Source organism: Apodemus sylvaticus, chromosome 1, assembly GCF_947179515.1.
Source record: "Apodemus sylvaticus chromosome 1, mApoSyl1.1, whole genome shotgun sequence".
Classification (NCBI taxonomy): Eukaryota; Metazoa; Chordata; class Mammalia; order Rodentia; family Muridae; genus Apodemus; species Apodemus sylvaticus.
Genome location: NC_067472.1, coordinates 41104080 through 41118152, shown reverse-complemented (window position 1 = coordinate 41118152; position 14073 = coordinate 41104080).

Genomic DNA, 14073 nt, shown 5'->3' with positions numbered 1-14073 from the left:
TATGCTCGCTGTTCTTAACCTGGAGCTTATAAGTCAGTGAAACTATATTCTATATTTGGTATGGTTCTTGTTGCTGCAATTGCATTCTATATTGTGTGTGTGTGTGTGTCTTGACTGTAGATGTAATGACCTTTTGGGGATGAAACGAGTACTTTTAGATAACACACACACCAAGGATACCAAGTTTACTTCCTTTTCAGAGACATTAGAAGCCTAGTATCTTTTCTCTTTGTGTCAGAGGTAATAATGGATGTGTAGATTGATGGAGATGTGCCACTGATGAGGCACAAAAATAGCACACTAGTTGACTAGGCTTGGTGGCACACATCTTTAATCCCAGCACTCTTACCAGGAGTTAGAGACAAAAAGGGTCTCTGAGGTTGAGGCCAGCCTGGTCTACACAGTTCCAGTCTAGCCAAAGACTGTAAAGTCATATCCTGTCTCAACAACCACAAAAGTCATATTTCTGTTATTGGGAGATGTTTCCTCTGACCATAACAAGATGTTATTCTTGGACTGTGTCCTGGAGCGTAGGCAACTAGAGTAGAATACTACAGTGAGAGCCAGATCTATAATAATGGGTCAAAAGACCCTCCCCTGGATTCAAGTTACTACTTCTTCCCATTTTGCAAGGAGATGTTAGACTACATATAGAAGTAAAATGCTGACAACAGGACTCTGAGTTTGCATCCATGCTGAGGTGGGACTTGGATGCATCTGTTTGCAGGATTTCTCACACACCTGTAAGTAACCTCACACCTGTGCTCTGTAAGAAAGCACAATAAATTGTTTGTACTGAGTGGAACTTTGGTGAAACTGTTTCAGTTTGCTGTGGTACCCATCAGGATGGTTGGACTTTCATTTGTGTCTCCCCAGGAAAAGGTAGCAACACTTGCCTCTGCTCATAGACACTGTGGTGATTTGACTGAGAATGGCCCCCATAGGCTCACATGTTTGAATGTTTGGTTCCGGTTAGTGGAACTGTTTGGGAAAAATTAAGAAGTGTTGCCTTATTGGAGGAGATGTGACCTGGGGAATGGGGTCAAGGGAGTAAACTGTAGCTAGCCCAGGCCCAGTCTCATTCTTTCTAACTCCATCTTGTAGATAAGGGATAGGCACACAGCTACTGTTCCAGCACCACACCTGTCCGCCATGCTCCCCACCAGGATGGTCATGGACTCACCCTCTGAGGCTTTAAGCAAGCCCCCAGCTCGGTGCTTTTCCTTATACCTTGACTTGGTCTTGGTGTTTCTTCACAGCAGTAGAACAGTTCCTATGACTGGCACATACCTGAAATCCAGCACTCAAGGTAGAGGCAGGAGGATTGTCACAAGTTTGAACATACATGGTCTGTATGGCAAGTTCCAAGCCATCTAGGGCTACATAGTGAGATCCTGTCTCAAAAAAGCAACTCTTCCTCTTCCTCCTCTGCCTTTCCCCTCCTTCTCATCTTCATCCTCATGATCATTCGGCCTTGCCGTTTTCTATTACTCCTGTCAAACACAGGCCATGGTCTCACTTTGCTTAGCAAGGGTTAATAAGCCAAGAATGTGAGTTTCAAGTATTACTACTTTACACGTTTGTCTTAGCCTTTAAAGTCCAAATGTTTTATTGTATTCCTAGCTGAAATTGTTTGATGGACAAAATCAATTCACCCTATACTGCTGTTTCCATGGCTGAAATAGTAGAGAGGTTCAGTCTTAGTCTAATTAGAACAGAGGTGCATCATCATCATCACCCCTCTTTTGATGGATAATTTCTAATTGAACTTGCATCCCAAACTACTATTGCAGAAGAGAGAGAGATCTTAGAATCAGTCTTTGAAGCTTTTCTAATCCTTTGATCCAAACACAAACTTGATGAGGATTATTTAAGTCATGTTGAAGAATAGAAAGGTAGCTTAAATATTATAATGAACTCATTCTCAAACTGAAATTCACTGATCACCAAAATCCAACTGGAGAGTTAAAAATAACCACATACGTATGTGTGAGTACTCTTGGGCCTTAGTTCATCCCCAGTGTATCAGAAAAATATATAATCTGATTTTTTTTCACTGTTCTATATGATTTTTGTCAAGTAGCCGTAAGAAACAACTGTTTTAGCGGGGCGGTGGTGGCGCATGCCTGTAATCCCAGCACTTGGGAGGCAGAGGCAGGCAGATTTCTGAGTTCGAGGCCAGCCTGGTCTACAGAGTGAGTTCCAGGACAGCCAGGGCTATACAGAGAAACTCTGTCTCGAAAAAACAAAAAAAATAAGCAACAACAAAAAAGAAAACTGTTTTTGAAATATGTTTGTTGTCTTCAATAAATGAGACTTATACAATAAGAAGAGAGGTGGGGTTGGGCAGTCCACAGGCTCACCTCTCTTTTTATCACATGAAGTCAGAAGCTGTCATGCTCTCTCCACCACTCTGCCTTGCCGCAGGCCCAGGCACTATGGTGCCAAGTGACCACAGACTAAAACTGTCAGCCAAAATGAATTTCCTCCTTCAACCTTTTTTTTTTTTTAGTTAAATTCTTTGTTTACAATTCAAATGTTGTCCCCTTTCCTGGTTCCCCCCAACCTGAAAATCCCCTAGCCCATCCCCACTCCCCCTGCTTACCAATCCCCCCACTCCCGCTTCCCTGTCCTGGCATTCCCCTATACTGAGGCATCAAGCCTTCTCAGGTCCAAGGGCCTCTCCTCCCTTTGATGTTCAACAAGGCCATCCTCCACTACATATGCATCTGGAGCCATGGGTCCCTCCATGTGTACTCTTTGGTTCGTAGTTTAGTCCCTGGCAGTTCTGGGGGTACTGGGTGGTTCATATTGGTGCTGCAAACCTCTTTGGCTCCTTGAGTCCTTTCTCTAACTCCTCCATTGGGGACCCTGTGCTCAGTTGAATGGTTGGCTGAGAATGTCCCCCTCAGTATTTTTTCATGCCCTGGCAGAGCCTCCCGGGTGACAGCTACATCAGGCTCTTATCAGCAAGCCCTTGTTGGCATCCACAATAGTGTCTGGGTTTTGTAACTGTAGATGGCATGGATCCCTGGGGAGACGGGGGGGGGGGGGGGGGGGCTGCAGTCTCTGTATGGTCTTTCCCTCAGTCTCGGCTCCACATTTTGTCCCTGTATTTCCTCCTGTGGATAATTTGTACCCCCTTCTAAGAAGGACCACAGTATCCATTCTTTGTTCTTCAAACTTTTTTTTGAGGTATTTTGTCACTATGATAGAAATTAATAGTGGGTTTACATGGTCTCATGTGTACAAATACTAAAGCACTTCATAAAATGTTGACATAGGACCAAAGTCATTTTGATCTCAAATCCAAGTCTTTCTCAATACATAATTCAGACTTTGATCTGGTGGCTTTGAAAAGCAATCCCTTAGACCAGTGATTCTCAACCTGTGGGTCACGACCCCAAGGGGTCACATATCAGATATCCTGCCTGTCAGATATTTACATTATGATTAGTAACATTATCAAAATTACAGTTATGAAGTAGCAATGAAATAATGTTATGGTTGGGGGTTATCACAACATGAAGAATTGTAAGGGGCACAGCATTAGGAAGGTTGAGAACCGCTGACTTAGAACCATCATTTCTTGGAGTACAGTGAAATCCAACAACAAACCCTCATCTCCATTGAAGTGGAAATTTCTGGTTTCTTTGGAGAGTCAGTTGTGTCATGTGATGTTTTTCTGTAAACTTTCTTATGAGAAGATGTTTTTGCTGAAGCAGACATGTAGAGGGAAATTTTGCTGAGAACACACGTGTGTTTTTCTGGAAGCTACAGCTGTAGTAGATCAATCTGCTCTTCTGTCCCTCCAGTGGCAATGCACGTTCCTTGCCGCCACCCCATTATTGTGGATTCTTGAATGAAACACACACACACACACACACACACACACAGCCTTATAGTTAATATGCCTTAAGCAGCTCGATGGTGGGGCCATCCTCACACCTCCATGCAGTTAGCACGCTCTCCCCTCTTGATATTCCTGAGTTATTGCTTGCTATAACCTATATTCCATCCTGGCCACCCTGGCCTGCAGCACTCTTGGGCCAAGATCCCTGACTCTGACTCGTGTATGTTGTCTCTCTCTCTATCCTGCACTTCCCAGGCCTGGTCTTTCTGCTCTCTCAGCGCTATTTAACCTTTCCTTTCCACTATCTCTGTGGATGGTGGCCTAGAAAGAAGGTTAGAGCATTTAAGTACACCTACTAAAGTGGGTATTGAAAAATATACCCCGATGTGTAACCACTCATTTCACCCACTTGTTTACTGGTACTCGTTTATTTACCATCCTTAAAGGAAGGTTACATAAAGCACTTAGGCACTTTCCCCAACACCACCACCCAGGTCCTCCTTCAGGAAAAGGGATTAAGGAGAGACATTAGGAAGAGAGATTCGCTTTTCTGATTCACTGTTTTAAAACCTGAGTGAGAGTCTAGGGCAAGGAAGTCAGACAGCCCCAGCACCTTACTTCTGAACCTCCCTGGAACAACAGCACATTCCTATTCAAAGTAATTTTAGACCAGCAAGCACCATTTTAATTGACTATAAATACATAATCAAAAGATGCAGGGCCATAAGAAAGCACAGCTGGTAAAGATACCTGCCACCATAAATGGTTTATCCCTGGAGCCCGCCTGGCATGACAGAATCATGTAGGAAAGTGTGTTTCATGTCTCCTTGAGAAATGTAGTAGAAAATAAATCAAGGACCTTGAAATTCAATAGTTCAATTCTTCTCTTTAAATGTAATGTATAAGAGTTTGGAACAAGTTGTTTAATGCTTTCCCTAACACCAAGGGCGCCTAAAGACAATCAGTGTTCTAAGCCTAGGCAAGTAACACAACATCCAAAGAATGCAGCACAGTATTTATCAGAATGGACACTGGTACTCAAACCTTTCACACACACACCACTACTTAACCTAGTACTGGCTAGGCAAATGCTCCATCACTGAACTAAATCTCCCAACCAGTTCACACACACACACACACACACACAAACACACACACAAACAAGTTTTACTCTCTGGCCCAAAGTTACCACAGTAGAGTAAGTACCTGAGCTAGAAAAGAGTATAAAGGACACTAAAGTCAAACTACTGCATTGATAATTAAGTGAAGAGAATTGTCTCTTTTCTGTGGAAGAGAAAGACATATAACTGTTGACATAATCCTTAGAAGTAAGGACTCTAAAACTTACCTAAAATGAAATCAACTATATGGACAAAATAGGTCATCAGCTATAGCTCAATATCAGCAGAATTACCAGGCTGGAAAAAAAATGCAGACCTCAGCAAGCTGTTTGGAAGGATCCATAGGCTCTTTCTTCAAAAAGCAGTAAACTTTCAGAAGTAGTTTACAAAATGTCAAATGTAGACAACGTAGACTCTATTACTTTCCAAGTAATAGAGTTCTCTTCTTGGAGAAAAATATAATATTGGGGGACTTACAGAGGAAACACAACACTGAGCTACTAGGCTGTGGACATGATTGAATAGTATTCTAGTGTTCTCTTATTGGAGCATAGTGTGTGTGTGTGTGTGTGTGTGTGTGTGTGTGTGTGTGTGTGTGTATGTGTGTGTGTGCCCATGTGTGCATACACATGATTGTGTGCCTATTGGGTGTACATGTACATGCAAGTCACATGTGCATCGAAGACAGAAATTGATACTGAGTGTCTCCCTTAGTTGCTTTCTTTGATTGACAGTCTTTCTGTGAACTTGTAGCTTACCAATATGGTTTGATCAACTGACCAAAAAGCTCCAGACATCTGCCTGGCTTCACTCCCCCAGCTTCAGAGTTATGGAGATGTATTTGTTGGGGGAATTTGAACATCATGCTTGCATGATAATGAACACTTTACTATCTGAGCCATCTTCCCATACCTCTTCTTAGAAAAGTCTACCATGTTATTTTAACATTACAGATTTAATTGTATGGCATTCTCTACCTAGACTAACAAAACTGAGCCACTGACATAGAAATCAAAACCTGTAAAACTAGCATATTTTTCTGATGTAATTAACATCTCTGAGGCTTACTGCATCCTTTTGATAGTCCTAGTTCTGGAAGCATCTAACCTCCATCAAATCTAATCTAGGTCTAGAATGTTTTAAGCCTCTGAGACTCGCTGCTGAATAAGCTCACCCTTTCTAGCTCTTTCTGAGCTCTGACTGGCTGGTCAACTCAGCTGTTCAGGGTCAAACTCCTCCCTAAACTGACTGATTCAATCTGGCTTCTTTCAGCTTTTCCTGAATAGTTCTGCTTGGCCTCATACTAACTTTGGAAAAACTCTTCTGGTGAAACAGCTTTCTCTCTCCCTTGTCTCTCTGGTACACTGCACTCTCAAGTAGCTTCCCTTTCCTTCTCATGATAGTAGGGCAGATCCTCTTCTTTCAAATCTTTCTTTGATTTGTCACTTTGTCACTCAGACATCACTTTCAAACATATAGAAGCAAACAGATGCCTCTTTCTACAAACTAACTTTACCTTCATTATTTGGGATTAAAAGTATGTACTAAGAGAGCATCTGCATTTTAGTCAGAGGGATTAAAGCTGTGCTAAGATTGAGCCACACCACAATTAGAAATAGGTTTTTCCAGTAAACAACACAATCTCAGTGTTGATCAGTGTGATCAGATATCCTGCAACAGAAACCAACATTTATTCATCTCCTTAGCAGTGTTAGGACAACACTGTCATGCTTTTAAAAGCCCTGAGTTACATATTCAAGTAGTCAGAATATCAGTTTAATGTACAGTGAATTGACAGTGATCTGGCCTCTCACACTGAGCAGATGGATCCAAACAAAATAAACCCCAAGGCAACCTGACAATTAGTTGCTCCGAGAGAGTGATTAGAGTCCAAGGTAAAGTCCTCATGAAAGAGACAATTCCTCTTATAATGAACATTCCTGAGGGTCTAGGGAGTTGGCTTGCTCAGTGTGTTTGTAGACAGGAGGATCACTGGGACATGCTGTTAGCCGTGAAAGAGAGACCCTGTCTCAAAACAATACTATGGATAGAAATCCAGGAAGATCCTAGACCATGGTCTCAGACTTCCTAGCAAATAAGTTTCTGATGTTAGTAAGATAGTTCCACTTTACAGTATTTTGTCCAAAAATGTTAAACCAACTAAGACACTGTTGATCCAAGTCAGAACAGCCAAGCCAATTATAATACAACTGTTTGGCAAAAAAAAAAACAAAAAACAAAAAACAAAAAACAAACAAAAAAACCCCTGCATCTCAAGGACTATAGTTTTTATTTACCCCCCTTTTTTTCACCATAAATGATTTCTGGTGACTGTTCTGTACCATTTAACTTGTAGCAATATTCTAAAGCTAAAGGTCTTAACAATCATTACAATGTCAGTGATATTTCCCTTAGAATTTTAAGATCAATGAATGGATGTGTCCTGTACCATCATCATTTATATAAAGTCAGTAATACACTTACTCTCTCCAAAGTTTGCAGCTAAGCAATAGGTATCTCTTGAATTGAAATGAACATCTTGATAATTAGAGGAAGATTAAGAAAAGAATGCAAACAGAATCTTTGACATTGGGCACATTTTTCTTTGGTGTTGGATATTCTAAAGGGCAAGAATTTTCCACTATAGAAAAAGAAAACATTTATTCACATGTCTTTCACATCAACTAATTTGTAATTGCCTTACAAACCTCCTGAAATCATCAATACCTGACAGGACTTTGTACAAAAATAACCTAAAATTCCTCTCCCCCACCCCTCCTCTCTCTTTCTCTTTCTCTCTTTCTCTCTCTCTTTCTCTTTCTCTCTTTCTCTCTCTCTCTCTCTCTCTCTCTCTCTCTCTCTCTCTCTCTCTCTCTCTCTGTGTGTGTGTATGTGTGTGGTTGTGTGTGGTACATGCATGTATGCACATGTGTGCAGGCACATACCCTTGCAGGCTCCAGAGGAGGGCAGAGGTTGGAATTGGGATGTTTTCTTCAGTTGCTCTTCTATCTTGGCTTTTGAGTTAGGGTCTTTCAGTAAATCTAGAACTTCCCTGTGTCTGTTTCCCATTGCTAGTGTTGTAGACATACGCTTACACACTCAGCTTTTTTAAAAGATATTTATTTATTAGATGTAAGTACACTGTAGCTGTCTTCAGACACCCCAAAAGAAAGCATCAGATCTCATTACAGATGGTTGTGCGCCACCATATGACTGCTGGGATTTGAACTTACAACCTTTGGAAGAGCAGTTGGCGCTCTTAACCACTGAGCCATCTCTCCAACCCCACACTCAGCTTTTTATGTGGCTTCTAGGAAAGCTAACTTTAGCTTCTCTTTTACTGCAGCAACATTTTTCCTATTGAGCCATCCCCCAAAGCCCTAAACATGACACCTCTTAAAGACTAGATTTGTCAGAAGTGAGATATGTACAATTCATAGAGCTACAGATGACATTAAGACAGCTGAAATATATTTCCTCCATGTACATGGATCTAGAAGTCTGGAAGCAAGATGTCAGTAGGGTTTATTCCTTCTGAAGGCCAGGGGGACAATCAATTCCATACCAGTATTTTAATTTCCGGCCAATGTAAATAATTCTTCCTTCCCTCTCTCTCTCCATCTCTGCCCCATGTTTTTTCTCCCCCTTTCCTCTTGTTCTTTCCTTTCCCTTTCTCCTTCCTTCCCTTGCTCCCTCCCTCCATCCCTTCTTTACTTGTGATAAAGATGGAACCTAAACCTAGGACTTCATGCACACCAGGAGAATGAATAGCTGAACTGCAGCCCCAGCCATGAAGCAATTATCAAAGCTTCTAGACTTGCAGCTGTATCGCTTCAGACTCTACCGGTACCTTCATGGCTGTGTTTTGTAGTGTAGTATGTATTTGTGGGTGTGGTTATATGTCTCAGTGTGCATTGAGATCTCTTCTATTTCTGATCAAGACAACAGCCAATGGTTGCAGAGCCCACCATACTTTATAATATAACCTTCAAAGTCTCTGTTTCCAGATAAGGTAATATTAACAGGCACTGGGGATTAGACCTTCAGTGTCTCTTTTTGGGAGGCAATCCAACCCATTAACTAGCTAAGGACTAAAACATATGATCAGGGAATCTTGTTTTAACTATAATAACAGAATACAGAGAGAACATTCATGTGGCCTGCAATCTAAATGTTTCAGGTTAAACTGTAGTTAAACACTAAATCATTAACACTGGCTACAGATAGAACTCATGCCACCATGTTCCATTCCTTTGACATGACCGACTCAATGAAGAAAAGCAAGCTTCCCTTCAGAAGTACCATGATGCCTATGAGAATATTTGCTATGGTAAGAAGAAATAGTGGTATTCATCTTCAATGTTATTACATACTTGGGATGATTTGGAGAAAAAAGATGATCTGAGGTTATTTTGCAGAACTAGGCTAAGGACTCAAGAAATCAGTGAACATCTTCCATGTTGCACTCCCTGCTTTTTCAAAAAGTTTTATTTCTTTTAGTTATGTGGATGTGTGTGTGTGTGTGTGTGTGTGTGTGTGTGTGTGTGTGTTCTCCATGAGTTTATGGGCTCCAGATGTACACAGGAACCTATGGAGGCCAGAAAAAGGTGCTGGATCCACTGGAACTGGTGTCCTTAGAGGCAGTTGTGACCTGCCATGTGGATCATGGTGACAGAACTCAAGCCTTTTGCAAGAGCAGCTTTAAGTCGTGTCTCCTGCTAAAATCTCTACTTCAAAACAGTAGAACTTTTACTACGTTAGAGGGGAAAAGCAACTATGTGCTCCAGACTTGTGAAACTGCCTAATAACGTTAATATCATATCTGGTACTATGAGCTATTGGCTATTTTATTCATAAAAGGTTATCAATACACAGGGAAAAAAACCTAGAGGGACTTCATCACTTCATGCACTATTTATTTTTCCAAAAGCAAAAGTTCTGATGCCTCAGCATGGCTTCAAGAGCAATAGGCACATGGCAGAATAGGCTGTGGTACTGTGAGTCAGGTTCAGAATGAAGTGGGATTGGTTATGGCAGGTTATTCAACAAACAGCAGATGCAGTGGGACAACCAGAGGGGGACTCTAAGCAAAACAAGAGACGTATGAAGGAGAATCATTACTGACAGGTGCAGCAGCGTACACATAGACCAAAGAGGAGTCCAGCCTTCAGGAAGACCCCTTCAGGTTTGACATGAATTTTGAAAATGACAAAGAACTGGGCGGTGGTGGCACACGACTTTAATCCCAGCACTTGGGAGGCAAAGGCAGGCAGATTTCTGAGTTCGAGACCAGCTTGGTCTACAAAGTGAGTTCCAGGACAGCCAGGGCTACACAGAGAAACCCTGTCTCGAAAAACATACAAAAACAAACAAACAAACAAACAAACAAACAAAAAACCCCGAAAATGACAAAGAATGAAGAGCTTAGCATAGCCAGATCTACAACTGCGAATTCAAGTCTGTCAGGCCTGATGCATTTTAAAAGTGTTTGGTTCATATGATTTTTACCTCTGAAAAATGCTTCAATGGATTTCTGAAAAGAAAACATTTCCACGTTTTAAAAATACATGTATGTAAGTATGCATGCATGCATGGTACTGTGAGTCAAACTTGTGGCCTTACACATACTGGGAATAATATATTTTTTAGCTGACATAAAGTAATGATTTATATTATAAGATCCATGTGATTTTAGTTATCAGATCAGGGTAATTGACACAGCTCTCATCTCTGATGTATATCTTTATGTTCGGGACATTAAAAATAATCTTCTTTCTCAACAACGTTGAAATATGCACTTAACGATTCTCAACCATGGTTATTCTTCCTCCCTAGCTGCATCCCTGTGTCCCTTCCCAGCCCTTTTCAGGCTGGAGACCTGCAACACAGTGCTGTGTGCTTCCCAAACGCTAAGGTGAGAAAAGTTGTGTTTGCCAAGCATAGTAATGGGGTGTCCGGGGTTAAAGGTCAGGCACTAGCTGGGGCAACACTCGTCAAACTTCTTAGTAAAAATATAAAGCAAAATAAAAAAATAGGACAAAATGCAAAACAACTTGGCGCCAATTACAACTCATTCTTATCTAGGCCCCTACTCTCTCAGAACCTTTATTTTTAATATAATAAAAATCATTTTTTGCTATGAAGTCAAGTTAATTTTTTTAAAAATAGTGTGTAATTCAATTTCCTTTTTTCTATTTAAATGGATTGATAAGGTACTTAAATTTTACTTTTGATAATACTTTGTTAAAAGCATGCAGGAATAAGGAATGTTGGGGATTAACTGGAAGTAGGAAAGAAAATAATTCTTTTGGTGGGTTTTGAGGGAGAGAGCTACGATCTATGCACCATGTCTGGAATCATCTAGAAACTCTGAAAGATATTATTAGAAAGAAACATTTCAGTTGGTAAAGAAGATACACTTTGGCTAGAAATCTAAAATTTTTCTCTGATCTTTGAATGCTTTAGCTCTCTTTCTTATAAATTATTTAATATGCTTATTTGAAAGGAGAGAATCCTTATTTTTCTTTTTCATGATGACTGTAAAATAAATACTTCTGCAGCAGTTTGATTAATGCATTCTATAATAAACATATATCAACATATTGCATTGTATCTCATAAACATGTATTATATTGTTAATTGCTAATAAAAGTAACATTTTCAAAATGGGTTTTTAAACAGGTCTCTGGAGGAAACTGTGGGCTGCTCTGGGGTTTGCCTGAAGCAGTTCTGTGACTCAGAACTGGTTTTTCTGCTTCTTGAGTCTGGATATTCCTCCCACAGGAAGTGACGGCCATGCTTTAGACTGTACTATGGTTCTGTGGCTCTGTGGTTCCAGAACTCTCTTCACTTCGACAGAATTCAACCCAGGGGCTGTGTTCACTAAGCTGTCTAGTGGGGAGGCTCCTCTTATGGCCCTGGGATACTTACTGTCCTCTGAGAGGTCACCATGGACTGTCTCCTGCCTGTAGATGACTTTGTTTAGATTTCCCTGTATCACCCACTAACAAGTGTTTCATCTACCTCAAATCTCACCACAGTTCAGTTCTGGTTTGAAAATTCAAGTATCTCTTCTAAGCATGTCTGCATCCTTGCTTCCAGAAGGAACACACAAACTCTGAGGCAGATGGGGAGGAAGAGAAAGCTGAACACGCACCAGGGGAGCCAATAGCTCATCACTCTCCTCAAGTTGTCTATGATCTTAAAAATAGAAATCTGCTCAGCTCCCCGTCTAAGCTGAAATCCTGTGACCTGTTGAGGCTAAAAACACACTCCTCAAGTGAACTTCTGCTAAGTGATGATATTGGAGTTAGAGCAATCATATTTTATGTTAGGCTTTGAGTCTGTTTATCCATAAAGGACACAATATCATCACACAGATGGTCTTTCTCCTTACAGCTGAGCCCCCAGATGTGAGAAGCCTTTCACAACTGCCACTCTCAATAACACCATCTTGACTACTGTGGCACTTCAAGTCTTAAATTCTCCAAAAGGCCCATGTGCTTAGGACTCGATCCTGGGCTTGTAAAGCCATTAGGTGACCTTTGGGCAAGCAGGACAAAACTGGCTGATGCTGAGATATGGTGATCCTGAAGTTCTCTTCTTTTTCATGTCATGGCCACTATGAAGGGTGCACCAACCAGGATATGCTACCTCACCACTGGCCCCACAACCACTGGCTAATTAACAATGGACTGGCACCTCTGATTATGTTAACTTTTCACCAGGAAATTGAAACAAACATCTATTCACTCCAGATACTGCACCAATGACAGTCAGAGTGCAGTTCTACCAAAGTCCAACTTTGAAAACCTAGGAATTTATTTGTGCTTACCTATAGAGCACGGGCAAGTTACTTACAGGAGTACGGGTATCTCCAAAATAGATGACAGCCTCATGGCTATGCCATGGAGTCCCCTCTCAATCAACCCTCCACTCTCCATATACTCTAGCATCTCCCAACTTCATTTGCAGAAGGGGAAATGCAGAAAGGAATAATGGTTGGGTTTCTGGATGAGGGTCCTTTGGCTTCCTGTCTGCCATTCTATAAGGAAATGTCCACAGCTCCATTGACATCACCATAGACATAGACATAGCTACCTACCTATAGACTGGTCCACTCGATTACTTGCCATAGCTACCAAGCCTTGGTAACTCAACTCTTAGCTGACAATGGTGTAAGCATGCTATGCCTGGAAGAAAAGAAACTAAAATCAACTTCTCTCCTTTTAAGTTGACTATCTCAGGTTCTTGGTATAATAACAGGAAGCTGACATACCTACTTTCCCCTTGTCTAAAGGGACAGCTTGCCTTCCCTAAGTAGATGCTAAATGCTGATCCCACAAGTTCCTGATTACATTTTTCTCCTTCCCAAGCAGGGTTTTTGGGTCTTTCAGATTAATCAGCTTCCATTTCAGGACATGGTGCTCCTGTGCTCCCTTCCTGTCAAGCCCCAGGACAAGCCCCACAAAACAGTGTGTTCCTTTCCCCAGCACCTCCAACCTGTGATCATTCATCCTCCCGTCAGCTGTCGGTGAGAGCCCTGATAACCAGCCAATCTTGAAATTCCTCTGAAGAGAGATAAGAAACACATTTGTTCATGAAACAGCTCTCCCAGCACATTTAAGTCTACCCATTCTGTTGCTTTCTATTTGCTCAAAGCCTTGGATATAGGATGGAGACTGAGTTTCAGTGACAGATGGTGGAGGATAATCTTTCATTTTGTCATAAAGTTAACCCTCTGAGGGGCCTGGAAAAGACTTTCCACTTGGAAAATCAGTAGCTGAATGAGGCATATTTGTAACCAGATGGGAAGAGGAAACAAAAGCTTTTTTCTATTCTTCAAGCTAGAGGGTTTTACATGCCTTTCCTATTAGGTGAACCTGCCTTGCAAGACACTATGAAAAATCTGTCTTCTGCAGTCAGATTTATTTGTGAAGCCATCAGTGCCTGTGCATGTTAATTAATGATGATCACACTGTGCTTGAGCCTCAGCAATAAATAAGAAAATGAGGCTATTAAAGATAATCCAATAAACAAACCCATGAAACGCTGTCTTCTCGCGCCATCCGTTGCTATTTTTAAAGAAGGCAGATGACT